Raw genomic sequence first — 13,121 nt, 5'->3', positions numbered from 1 at the left:
GATAGTGAAATATATAACCTGCACGAAATCTTAACACCAATTTTTTATATAATCAAATGATAAGAAAAGTAAACTTTGACAGTTTCAGAGGGACGCACCTTCAGGAGGCCAATCGAGGAGTAGGTGATGGGAAGAGTAGCCAAGGAGATTTGTAGATGAGGAAGGTCAACATCCCACGTAGCAAAGGATTACAGCTCAGTTGGATTTTATATTAGTGGTTCTCAAATTGGTGGACAACAAAGTACAGACTACTAAAATTTTAATTAGCCAAGGGCGTCTGAATACTGCAAAAGAGAACTTGAGAGCCATGAGGGATCATAGGTTTTGATAGTATTTTTGCTAGACTGAACCTTAAGCATTTAGAGGCGGAGTAAAACAAGACTCTAAATGGGGATGCATCTAGCAGAGTGTCATCTGCTTAAGCAAGGCAGACAGAAGACTGACTTGTGGACACAAGATTTAACACTTGAACTAAGCTTGAGAGCGCACGTGATATATTTCCTACGTTCAGGGTAGAAGTTGCTCAAGGTGTTATTTAAACATTAACCAAGTCAACCGATGACACAATACTATCATTCAATATTGAAACAGCCTTAATATAATCTCCAAGGATTAAATAACCGGACGACCCCTTAAAATCATTAGAGCTGTGGATTCTGGCGGCCGGACAAACACAAACCACTCTTCTTAAATCCTTTTCCCCCAAACCAGTAGGCGCAGACTCAGAAGAACAAGTGGAGGGAGCCTGAAGACACAACAGTCATCACAAAACCACTCCAGGCATAGAGAGGGAAAGATCAAACGCAAAACACGAAAATCCAGAACAGGAACACGTGGCCCAGGATCGAACTACCCAGAACAAGAACACAAGATGAACGGATGACCATAGGACCAAAGCTACAGCAAATGTCAGGTGGCCCAATCATTGACAAATCATATTCAACCAAAATTTGAATAAACGACATGCTGCACAAAAGCTAGAGATGACATAATGGGGAGAGACAAGCATCGATGAACCACCCAAATCCATAGAAGAAAAATAAATCCGGACGGGTGGAGGACCATACATTATAGATAACGTGGAAACCCAGATTTGAAAATAAAGTTTTTCCACAGAGATTCAAAAGACCAGGGATACAGAGGAAAGTTGGCCACCAAGAAATCATCAATAACATGCAAAAATGAAGGGCACCCATCGCCTACAAATATCCAGTACAGGGCGATAATAAAGTCGATTTTATGAGGACTGCCACGACAGCGGAAAGGTAAACCGACAAACACCTCGAGCGCCAACTGAAGGCCAAGAGACGCTACTGAGAGGCATAGAGGCAGAAAAGTGAGACCATCAGTGAGAGTCATCCTCAGCCTTATATCGCGTTCGGAGGAAATTCGTGGAGACAGCATGGGGAAAATATGAAGAAAATATACACCAATCCTGAAGGCGCATGGGGAACCAGGCCACTGATGCCCAGAAGATTAACTGCGAGGCGCTAGCAGGTCCAGATCAAGTCACGTCAACCTGAACACTTCCTAGGGGCCACCCTCAGTGGCGGCTTTGAAAACGATGCCCCGGAAGAATCCATCACATAGCCCCCACAAACCTCCAACCAAACTAGAGAGAGAATAACAAATTAACTGTCCAGCCGAGAAAACAAGGCCGCGACGAGACTAACACACTCACTAATGCGGCCGACGCAAGTCCCTGAAGCCAGGGCAGGACCCACTGGGGTACACAGAGCGGGGAAAAACAAGCGGAGCAGAACCAGATGCAGAATGCGCGGGGGGCAACGAACGACAATCGCTGAGTGAATAAAATGAGCCATAGACGCTGCATAAGAGAGACCAATCATAGGGGAAAATGTCCACAGAGCAGAGACGGGTCCAAGAGAGACTGATTCACATTCTAACTAACCAGCAGCTACAACAACGAAGAAAATAAACAGAAGAACCGCCATAATAATAAAGCCAGCATTAAATTAAAGATAATCAAGATTCACACTCAGCTCCCAAAGAACAAAACAGCAACAGAAAACAAATGCTAAAAGCCACGATAAATTCAGCCAGCATGAGAAACCTGTCCGAACGAGGACTGCCAGCCTTCACAACCACAGAAAGGACCTCACAACCCCTGAAAAAACAACCGGATGACGCAGAACTACGCAGCAGAAAAGGAATCAGAAGTGCAACATGAAGGACCCGGAGACAAAACTACAATTCCCAGGGTCCTTAGGGGCGTGACGTCACCGAAGTAAACAGGAAGCAAAACGCAGCCTTAGAAAACTACACGGGGAAAGAACTGCATGCCGCTCACCGCAGAAAGTCGGCTGACCACGGCAGATGAGAAGACCCGGACTGCTCCTGATCAGGGGCCACGGACATCCCAAACATCGCGGAAAGCACACTCCCCGCAGATGCACGCGACCGCGGCGAAACGAACGCGCTGTGCGCCGTCAGCCGCCCGCTGATCACCGCAAAACAGGAGAGCAGACGCGGCGAAACGAAAACCCCACATCATAAAAAATGGGGATCATCCATCCGAAGAACGGTGGGAACACAGCAAGACGCCGAAAGAGACGGAGACCCGCGGGCACTGAGACCGGCGAAGAATGAGCGCTGAAGGTAAGAAAGAGAATGAACGACTGCGCACCTGGGCTTAAATAGGACGCTGAGCAGGTGAGTTAATTGACTGAACCGCCCTAGGGTATTTACCTGTAAAAACACTGCAGCGAGTATCTGCCCGAAATACGATAAATCGTCATTTATTTTTGCTACCCTCATTTCTTTGAAGATCGAACAATCGATCCCAATCGACGTAATGAGCATCCTTGGTCAAAACTATAACAATAAGCACTCGGAGTATGAACATGTATGCTAGGGTAGTACATTTGTGCCAATAATTGTTTTATACCTTTCTAGCCTGGGCTAGATGAACTGCTTTAATAAACTCCTGAGTTGCTTTGGCTGTATGTTTCTAGCAAGTTAGCCTATTGCTAACTTGTGTATCTCAATGAATCAATTGATATCTTTAAGCCTTTTAGCTTATCACTTTTAAATTAAAAAGTTTTTCGATGATGATAAATAAGCCAGCCAGCTAGTACAGCTAATGTTTTAGCACTTAATGAAATGTGAAGAATGTGTTATATTACTGTCATTTGTCTTCAGTTGCTGATTTGTTGTTCTGAAATTGAATATAGTGCAATTTGTGCTATATATACTTTTTATAAACTGTGTGTACACCTAGAACAGAATATATGTTAGCTTACTTGTTATGGGTTTTATGTTAACATGAGATATATTGAGACTTTGCTCCTGTTAGCCAGGCCAGGTCCAGGATGGTGAGCTAGACCCTAGGAACCTAAACCCAGTTCACTCCACTCAAATGTGGAGGAAACATTTTGCACACCCAAGTGTCAATATTTTTCTTTATTTTTTCAAATGGCAGTGTCTATGTTGTTTATTTAGAGAATCTTTATGTTTATTTTGGTACCTCACATTGTCTCTAAGTAATGCCTTCCTAGAGCCAGCCTGTCAGCTTGAGCTAGAAGTCAATAATTTGAAGTTTGTCATCAAAATGCAATTTTTAACACCGTGCTGGTTCTTTAACCGTACAGATGAAGACAGATGGTATTTACGTTTGGTTAACTGCAACATTATGGCTGAAGATATCCAAACATGTGTTGATGAAAATACCATTCAATGTTGTGTCTCATCAGTGAAGCAGTGCTACCAAGAGCACACTGGTGGAAGTGGGTTGATGAACAGACAGATAAATCCTAACATGCATGAATTTCCACTTAATACTTTGGTGGACTTTAACCATCCAACCATGAAAATTGGATGAGACGGTCTGTTAATCTATTTCCCAACAGTAAATGACAGATGATAAGAAGTGCAAACCACATCAAACTCTGATTTAATCTTCTTGTTATCCAAAAATCAAATTCCCATGGTTATGGAGGAGGAAAACAGCAGTGACATATCCAACTTTTCCAGTCACCAATGCAGGGGGGATGTCTCATTCATAAAATTTCTAACCTCTGTATGTTGAAGTGTTAGTAAATGATTGGATTCATTTGGGAAAATCAACAGCAAAATTAAATATGATGGACTGCAGCCATGTCCAAGTTGCACCTTACCTGTTTACTGTTCACAGCAAATATGTATTTTAGAGTTTCTTACAATTTTTTTTACGTAACCATGATATTTTTAGGAGCTAAATAACCAGTACACAGCCTTTTGGCCTCTACACACAGGCAGGCCTGGCTTGGTTGACGCCCTGGGCGAAACACTGGACGGCAAACTTAGAGCACCCGAGACTCCACGTTAGTAACAGATTCTCTGCCCTCAGCAACACACCTGCTGAACCCTAAACTCTGGTTATCGGCTCTTTTGTTAGACACATGGAGCTCCCAGTGGCTATAGTCAGGTGTTATCCGGGGGCCAGAGTTGGGAAACTTTAGGATGTTGGCCCAGAGTAAGTCCAAGTTCCGTGGAGTTGTGATTTACGCAGGTGTAATGATGCCCGACGGAGACAATCAGAGGTTCTCAGGTTAAACATAGCTTCGGTGTGTAAACTTCCTAAGTCGATGTCAGACACTGTAATTTTCTCTGGTCCCCTGCCGAACTTAGTCAGTCATGAAATGTACAGCCGCTTTTCATCACTTTACCGCTGGCTTTCTAGATGATGCCCACAAAATGGCATTGGTTTTGTGGATAATTGGAGCGCGTATTGGGGAAAGCCCGGTCTCATACGGAGAGATGGCATCCATCCTACTCTGGACGGTGCCGCTCTTCTTTCTGGGAACATTTCTGCTAGCCTTAGTCGTGCAGCCTGACAACCCAGAGACGAGACCCGGGCAGAGAGCAGCAGTTTAAAACTCTCCTCTGAGCCTCCCTTGGTGCTGGTGCAAAACCCTTGCAGGGAAAGTCAAGCAGTTCCTAGCTTTAACTTATGTGCTGAAAGGCAAGTGAAAGGAGTGAGACACAGAAACCTTATTCAATTCAATTTTATTTGTATAGCCCAAAATCACAACAACAGTGGTCTCGAGAAAAACACAATCCATGTCAGATAACAGAAGGACCAAGAAGTCAGTTAATAGTACAAACACTTTGAACTATACAGACCACAGACTTACATTTTTGAAACATTTTCAATTGGTGATTATATTAAGGAAAAAATGTGCATACGTTAAAAAAGGTTTGAAAATAGTGACAGACACCAGTCCTCTCAATAACAACAGGCATAATTAAGATGTGATTAAATGTGGTTTATTAAACATTAGATCAATTTCCTCTAAGTCTCTCTTAGTCAATGAGTTACTTTATGATAACAAACTTAGACTACTAGCCTTAACAGAAACTTGGCTCCAACAGGATGACTTTGTTGGACTGAATGAAACAACCCCCCCAGTTATAATAACTATCAGAAATGCAGGATTTCAGGGAAAGAAGGTGGTTTGGCAGTAATATCACAGTCTAACTTACTTCTCAGCCCTAAAGTCAAACATGTATATAACTCCTTTGAAATCATCATATTGTCCATAAATAACCCAAACAGGAAGACTCAAAAACCTGTTTTATTCATAATTATTTATCGCCCCCCCGGTCCGTATTCAGAATTTTTAACTGAGTTTTTGTTAGACTTCCTATCGACTAGTGTTTTAGATTCTGATCAAACTCTAATAATAGGGGATTTTAATATTCATGTTGATGACCCCAGTGACTTTTTAGGAAATGCTTTTGCAGCTTTATTAGAACATGTTGGTTTCACCCAAAATGTAAATGAACCCACTCACTGTCACAAGCACACCCTGGACCTTGTTTTAACCCATGGTATAGAAATTAGCCAGCTGAGTGTCCTTCCTCATAACCCCATCATTTCTGATCACTTTCTAATTACCTTCCAGGCTACTGCCCCAGTGAACAAAAAACAGCTTTGAAGAACATTATCGGACCCTTCTGAGTCTGAGTTTAAACTCATAGTTCAACCAATACTTAGTAACATTCTGAGCAAATACTCTGAGACCAGCTCCAATAGCATCCGTCCTAGTATAAATGACCTGTTTGTTAATAATGCCTTACAAGCCCTCAGGTGTTTGCCTGCCTGAAATCTAAGCTTGTTAAACAAAACCGTGTAGCACCGTGGTTTGACGCTGAAACACGTTCTCTTAAACATGTAACCCGTAAACTGGAAAGAGAATGGCGCCCCTCCGGTTCAGAGCAGTCTCTGAGTCCCTGGAAACATAGACTATTTAATTATATTTAAAAAAAAGCTCTGCATAGAGCTAGAACCCAGTACTATTCAACATTAATATCAGAGAATGGAAATAATCCAAAATTTCTTTTTAGAACGATTGCTAGAGTAACTCGCAGTCAGAGCTCAGTAGAAACACATACTGTAATTTCCGGATTATAAGTCACTACTTTTGTCACACGCTTTCATCCCTGCCTTTTTATTTAATGAAGCGGCTAATTTATGCCTTTTTTTTTCTTTTAATGCATTTTTTTCTAACGACCACTAGGGGCGCTCAAGCAGAAAGGGTAAGAGTGAGACAGGGGGAAAACGTTATATGTGTCGAGGAAAACGCAAGTTTAATGTAAAATCCTGCTTTGTGAATGAATAGCACGAACAGACCCACATCATGGAAAATGTAAGAAGAAATGCATATGAAGCAGCTTTCAAGTTAAAAGCAGTGTGAAAAAATCCACCATCACCAACGGGTTTTGAAAAACCGGTCTTCTGTGTGACGGAGAGGACAGCGCAAGCTCAGGAGTGAATTTGCCTCAGGATGAGAAAGATACTGACAGCGACAACGAAGGAGAGACTGAGAGAGTGTGTGGCCAAGAATGTCTGACGCTATTCCAATCCGACACTAAGGGGGAAGTTTGCCATGGTTTCCCCAGCTTCAAGCTGGGGAAACTATGGTGCATCGGGGTTCTGTCTTCTATTCTCGTCTACTTCTACTTTCCTTCTCTCCTCTATTCTTGATCATTATTTATCATTTATTTCACTATGCCTCTGTTTGGTGCAGTGCAATTCATGAACTGTCCCTCTTTAAGCAGGGACAGTACATGTTTTAAGCACTGTTTTAAGCACACGCAATAAAAACATGTGCCTCCAGATTCCAGTTGGATTCCAGTTGGCTCATCCATGCTCCTGTACCTAACCGTGTACCTCGTCTCTGGCTTGCCTCTACTACTGCTCCTACACCTGGTTGTGGATCCTGTCTCTATCTCGTCTCGCGCTCCCAGCCGTCCCCCAACTTCAACTGGATGAAGATCATTTGCTGGACTTTAAATATGTAGTTGTAGAGTTTGATAAGTTAATTCTTCTCTATCAGTTCTGGTTCATTGCCTGTCCGTCCTGGGGGAGGATCCCTTCTTCATGTGGGCACCCCTGAGGTTTCTTCATTTTTTCCAGATTCCGTTTTTATTAGGAGTTTTTCCTTACCATGAAGGAGGGTCTAAGGGCAGGGATGCCCAGTTTAGTTTAGTCTGTTTAGTTAAAGCTTAGTATTATCCTATTGAATTCTATGCATTTATGATACTTTTTGATTGTATGTTTAACTTACAATTACCGGTACAAACCCCATTGAGACGACTGTTGTTGTGAATTTGGGCTATATAAATAAAATTGAATTGAATTGAACTGTCTCCAGAATTCTTAGTGCACTTCATATCCCAGTAACCCCAGCGCACAGTTTCTGGATGCCACACACCTGACTTTCATTTACAATCACTGAGTGTGAAGTATTGTGTGCCACTCTACCTGCATTACCGAACATTATAGCCAGACCTGATCTTCTGATCTCCTGACCCTGTTTCATTTTCGACTTAGTTTACCCCTGCCCCGACTCTCGTTGGGATCCTGACTATTCTTGTCGTTTCTCTGATGCTCCCATGCTTGTTTTTGACCCCTGCCTGACCCTGACCCTTTGTGAACTTTTTGCTGAGCTAAAAAACCTGCTGCTATTGAAACCAGTTGTCTGCCTGTTCTTGTGACTGCAATTGAAAAACTTGATTTAAGACTCAAACTGGACTGCAATTTTTGTTTCAATTATAAGAATGTTATTTTAAAGTTCAATACGTGTTGAGGTTAGGCTGGCGTTCATTTTCATCATTTAGGAAACAAAAATGTACATTTCTTTTCTATGATTAGGTGCTAGTTTTAGATTTTATGAATAGTTATTAAGATAGACCAACTTAACCTAAGATCAAATTCTCTTTTTGTACACATTTTGTTCTATTAGTCATTTCCACTTATTACACTAGTTTTTTTTGTCACTTTAATCAAAATGAACCACAATTAGGTACATACAAACTCAAAAAAATACTTTTTGCTTAACACTTGTAAAATATACTTATTATTGTGCTGTATAACACTTAATTTGAAGTAATTCTTTTTTTTTTTAACTTGTCCTGTCCAACAGCTGGGCAAATAGATGACAACTGAAGGCCACTTGTGTTGGACATATTTTACTTTAACAACAGGGGTTATGAATCTTCTGACAAACCAGAGGTATGTCTGAATAAACCCTTTTTGTAATCGAGGCCAAACTTTATTCATTTTAATCGTATTTGAAAATCTTTTGTGTTGGACCGGACGGAAAAGGAAAGGAGGGAAGAAGACAGAGGGATATTAGAGAGGCGGGGGTAGGAAGGTGATGGGGGGTGGGGGGGTGGGGGTGCTAAACCAGGAAGCAGCATAAGACAACAAGTTTCTGGATGTTTATCATTACAGTAAGGTTCAGATGTAATACAAATTTAGAAGGGGTGGGGCCTGTCCCCACACACAGATTCAAATGAATGTTATAAACATATCTGTTGGCTGGAAAAATGTCTGCATGCCAACATGTACACAATACAAACACTGTTCCCACTGTGCGTTCAAACCAACTAGTGTGAGATATTTCATTATAAAAGAGTAGCTCGTTTGTGGATGTAGTGAAGAGGAGCTTGACGGTTGTTGGTGAGCACAAAAAAAAGTGCAGAAAAACGAGATAGATCGAGGTGGTTGATTTGCTGTGGTGACCCCTAAAGGGAGTTGCTGAAAGACAAAGAACACTGAAGATAAACTGTAGAGATATGTGGTATCTTTCACTTAGATAAGCTATTAGAAGGAAATACAGATAGAGTGGATAGAGTGGAGGGAGAGTGGATCAGACAAGAACAGTTCTGACGTTGCAGTGTTTATTAGTGGGCTGTGGTAGGCACCAAAAAAAAAGCAACCTTAGGTTTTTTAGAAAAGTTACTTTTGACTTCCCCCATTTTTTTCTTAAACATTAGAAGTGACTGATCAGGTTTAGGAAGGATAAACATTAGAAGGGCTTAAGTGGTGTCGACACTTTGTGGTGTAACAATTAATGGATCAAGACATCATTACAGTCACAAACACTTTGAATTTCGCAAAGACATGTGACCATCCAGCGTGGTAGGATGTTCTAATAATATTCCGTTTGTATTATTTTTATGTGGAATGTAGCCTAAGTCAGGGTCCCATTGTGCTGGTCAAGCCAAGAAAAATACGGGGGGGGGGCACAAAGGGCATCCAACGTAAAATCTTTGCCAAACCAAACATGCGAATCAAAGCCATTATATCCATACCAGGTTGGTCGAGGCCAAAGTTGACAACATCCGCCACCGGTGCTGAACACCAACAGGGTCCCGGTGGAGATTGTACTGCTGTTGGTCAAAGGAGAGGGGGAAGTGGAGACTAGAGACTTTGAATGTTGGAACTATGACAGGAAAAGGTAGAGAGTTAGTTGACATAATGCAGAGGAGGAAGGTAGACATACTGTGTGTCCAGGAGACCAGGTGGAAAGGTAGCAAGGAAAAGAAGTATTATTTTGATTTGGACAAAAAACAGTGGGCTGAACTTTAAGAAACTAAAATGTGAACGGATTTATTATCAATTCTTGTTTACTGGTTGGTCTGTATATTATATTCATTTAACACTTTTATCTTGCAAGAAATCCAAGGAATCTGGAAAATCACCTGCACTGTTCAGTACCCAGGTATTTATCTCTGAGTCACACTTGTTGAATTTTTGGCTCAAGATGTCCTAGATGAGCTCAGTGAATCGGATTGTTCTATTCTTTCTCTTTCGGCTTTTCCCATCAGGGGTCGCCACAGCGAATCATCCTTTTCCACCTCACTCTATCATGAACATCTTCTACCCTAACGTTAGCCAACTTCATGTCCTCTGTTAAGACATCCATGTATCTCCTCTTTGGCCGTCCTCTTGCCCTCCTGCCAGGCAGCTCCATCTCCAACATCCTTCTACCAATATATCCACTATCCCTCCTCTGAACATGTCCAAACCATCTCAGTCTGGCTTCTCTGACTTTGTCGCTAACACAGGCAACATGAGCCGTCCCTCTGATGTACTCGTTCCTTATCCTGTCTAACCTGGTCACTCCTAAGGAGAACCTCAACATCTTCATCTCTGCTACCTCCATCTCAGCCTCTTGTCTCTGTCTCACTGCTACCGTCTCTAACCCATAGAGCAGAGCTGGTCTCACCACTGTCTTGTACACCTTTCCTTTGAGTCTTGCTGGCACTCTTCTGTCACACAACACTCCTGACACTTTCCTCCAACCGCTCCAACCTGCCTGCACTCGCCTCTTCACCTCTTTTCCACAATCCCCATCACACTGAACTGTTGACCCCAAGTACTTAAACTCCTGCACCTTCTTCACCTCAGTCCCCTGTAACCTAACGCTTCTACCTTGATCCCTCTCGTTCAGACACGGATTGACACGGATTGAATCGGATTATTCTATATGAACTAATATCGACTATGAATCGGATCGGCAACCACAAATTATGATATGAACTGAATCATTGTTAAAATGAATCATTATAACTCTATCTACTATGCTTTGGTCTATAATTTTGGTTTGTGTTAGGTCATACAATCGTGTGTACATAAATCTTCCTAAATTTTAAAGTTTATTTGTAAAATGTGTTTGTTTCCGCTGCCCAATTCCTGGTAGTAAGAGGGCAACGATGAGCATAGGTCAGTCTATGTAGCTTGTTCGCGTTAAGGGGGGTTTGATTGAGGTGTTGACCACATACTGATACTCTGCGGGTCTTCTAGCCATTCGTGGCATTTTGTCTGGCTGAGCAGGTTAGATGGAGGTTCATTTGTCATGACAGAGTATGATGCATTGCAGACCCTAAGCACTCAACTTCAGACAAGTAGCTTTCTGTATCTCACAAAAGTGCATAACTACAAAACACAAATCAAATCAAATCGAACTTTATTTATAAAGCACTTTTCATATACAAATATAACACAAAGTGCTTTACATTAAAACACAACAAAATATAAAAACAAGCATTGACGATTTAAAAATAAATAAAATAAAAATAAATAAATAAATAGGGCCCCCCTCCCCGTACCTAGCCCCCCACTCCTTTCACACCTCCCACCCCCTAAGTGATGGCAAAGGACAATGAGAAATAGGCTGAGCACAAAAACAGGATGCTGGAAACGCTAATAATTGGAACCTCCCCCTCCGTGAACAGCCGCATAGACAGCCAAATGCAGCTTCACAGGCGGGGACCGCTCCTCCACAGCTAAGTGGTGATGCAGGTCCCCATCTAGAGCCGCAGTGGCTGAACAGCAGCCGACCCAGAGGGAGAGGTTCCAGCTGAGGAAGCACCAGAAATAAAAATGAATAAAAATGAGAATAAACAAGTAAACCTATTGATAAAAACAATAAAACATTAAAATAAGGTAAATTAAAATAACGCGTTAAAATCAGATTCAAGTTCATAAAATAAGATAAAATGGATGAATAAATAAATAAAATAAAAAGTACATATAAATAAATAACTGAATAAATACATAAAAGTAGTAAAAAATTAGCTAAAAGCCAGGTTAAAAAGATGGGTCTTGAGCCTTTTCTTAAAAGCATTAATGCTCTCTGCGGCTCTCAGGTCCTCCGGCAGACTGTTCCATAAACGGGGACCATAGTGCTGAAATGCAGCCTCCCCATAGGTTTTAGTTTTTACAGTTGGAATGGTTAACAGACCAGTGCCAGAGGATCTCAGGGTCCGCGAGGGTTCATATCTTACTAAAAGATCGGATAAATAAGAAGGCGCAAGACCGTTAAGACATTTAAAAACTGTTAAAAGTATCTTAAAATCAATCCTGAAGCATATGGGGAGCCAATGCAGGGATTTTAAAATTGGGGTGATGTGAGCTCACCTCCTGGTCTTTGTAAGAACTCGTGCAGCAGAGTTCTGGAGAAGCTGAAGGTTCCTAATGTTGGTTTTTGGAAGACCAGAAAGCAGGGCGTTACAGTAATCAACTTTACTCATGATAAAAGCATGCATTAGCATCTCCATATTAGCAAGAGCGAGCAGTGGGCGGATTTTAGCCAGATTTTTGAGATGATAAAAACCAGTTTTAACCACCTGTTTCATATGGGGGATAAAAAGTAACTTAGAGTCGAAGATAACACCCAGGTTTCTGATTGTTTCTGAATGACTTAATGAAAGTTCCTGTAGCTTCAGAAACTGTTTCTCCCTCTTGGCTTCAGGGCCGATAACTAAAATTTACGTTTTGTCCTGGTTGAGCTGCAGAAAATTATTTGCCATCCATAATTTTACATCTAAAATACAGTTAAAAAGTGCTTCTATTGGTCTTGTGTCATCAGGAGACATAGCTATGTACAGCTGAGTATCATCAGCATAGCTATGAAAGCTGATGTTGTGGGTTCTGATGACATTCCCCAGAGGAAGCATGTAAATGTTAAAAAGCAACGGCCCAAGGATGGAACCTTGAGGCACACCACAATTAATTTCATGGACCCCAGAGAAGTGTGTGTCCATGCTTACCATAAAGTTTCTCTCCATGAGATACGATTCGAACCACTTGAGAACAGTCCCTGAAAGGCCAAGACTTTTAAGTCTGTTTACAAGGATCAGGTGATCAACAGTATCAAAAGCTGCGCTTAGATCTAGCAGAACTAGTACTGAGATCTGACCTGAATCCAAGGCACATCTGACATCATTAACGATTTTTAACAAGGCTGTCTCTGTGCTGTGGTTCGTCCTAAAACCAGACTGGTTTATCTCAAAAATGTTGTTTTGTAAGAGAATCTCATTCAGCT

The 13,121-nt window shown here is 41.6% G+C and overlaps 1 pseudogene; it reads left to right on the top strand.

The window, feature by feature from the left end:
* The first annotated feature begins 4,217 nt into the window (after positions 1-4,217).
* On the top strand, positions 4,218-4,837 carry LOC144994474 (uncharacterized; annotated as a pseudogene).
* The last annotated feature ends 8,284 nt before the right edge of the window (positions 4,838-13,121 follow it).

The sequence above is a fragment of the Oryzias latipes genome, chromosome 9 (genome assembly GCF_053564925.1).
Source record: "Oryzias latipes strain Hd-rR chromosome 9, Olatipes_Hd-rR_3.1".
Taxonomy (NCBI): Eukaryota; Metazoa; Chordata; class Actinopteri; order Beloniformes; family Adrianichthyidae; genus Oryzias; species Oryzias latipes.
The sequence above is the reverse complement of the archived record's forward strand: the minus strand, read 5'-3'. Positions and strand labels throughout refer to the sequence as shown.